The sequence below is a fragment of the Apium graveolens genome, chromosome 2 (genome assembly GCF_009905375.1).
Source record: "Apium graveolens cultivar Ventura chromosome 2, ASM990537v1, whole genome shotgun sequence".
In the NCBI taxonomy this organism is placed as follows: Eukaryota; Viridiplantae; Streptophyta; class Magnoliopsida; order Apiales; family Apiaceae; genus Apium; species Apium graveolens.
Window position 1 is genome coordinate 157512017 of NC_133648.1, and position 988 is coordinate 157513004.

Genomic DNA, 988 nt, shown 5'->3' on the forward strand with positions numbered 1-988 from the left:
ATAGGTGGCTAGAACTGGTTGTTGTGACCTCTGAAAGTTGCTCACGAACTGAGCTGATTCACTAGAAATAGCACACTGCTCCGTATCATGCTTATCAACACAAATCTCACAAACACTAGGGATCTAATTAACTCCATAATTAGCCAAAGAATCCACCTTCATCGTCAAATCCTGAAGCTGAGCAGCTATAGCAGTAGCTATATCCACTTCCAGAATTCATGCTACATTTCCTTGAGGCATTCTCTGAGTTGGGTTCTGGTATTCATTAGCAGCCATCAGCTCAATCAACTTATAAGCTTTATCAGAGCTTTTAGCCCATAAGGCTCCACCTGATGCTACATCAAGAATGGGTCTAGAAGTTGTACCCAACCCATTATAACAGTTAATGATCACCAGTCAGGCATCCCATGATGAGGACACTTCCTAAGCATCTCCTTGTAGTGATCCCAAGCCACACACTAAGATTCTCCAGATTGCTGCGTAAATTGAGTAAGTGCATTCCTGATTGCAGTTGTATTCGCCATAGGGAAGAATTTAATTAGAAACTTTTGAGCAAGATCCTCCCATTTGGTGATAGAACCTGGTGGTAAAGAATGTATCCAGCACTTAGCTTTATCCCTCAGAGAGAATGGGAAAAGCCTCAACTTAATAGCATCTTCAGAAGCTCCATTGAACTTGAAAATGTCGCAGATCTCGATGAAATCTCTGATGTGCATGTTGGGATCTTCTATAGGAGAACCCCCAAACTGAATTGAATTATGTATAATCTTAATCCTGCTCGACTTGATTTCAAAGGTGTTAGCCGTGATGGCTGGCCTGATAATGCTAGACTGAATATTATTTATCTTTGGCTGAGAATAATCCATCAAGGCCTTCAAATTCGCTGCAGGTTCTCCCATTATGACAAGATCTTCTTCTTCAACTTTCTCCACAACAAAAACTTCTTCAACTACTTCCTCCGCTTTATCCAGTGTTCTCTTGTGAGATC

The 988-nt window shown here is 41.2% G+C and overlaps 1 non-coding gene across 1 annotated transcript; it reads left to right on the forward strand.

Moving 5' to 3' along the window:
* The first annotated feature begins 402 nt into the window (after positions 1–402).
* On the forward strand, positions 403–509 carry LOC141709239 (small nucleolar RNA R71). The gene has a single exon (XR_012569827.1). It is a non-coding gene; the product is annotated as a small nucleolar RNA R71 (small nucleolar RNA).
* Positions 510–988: the final 479 nt, after the last annotated feature.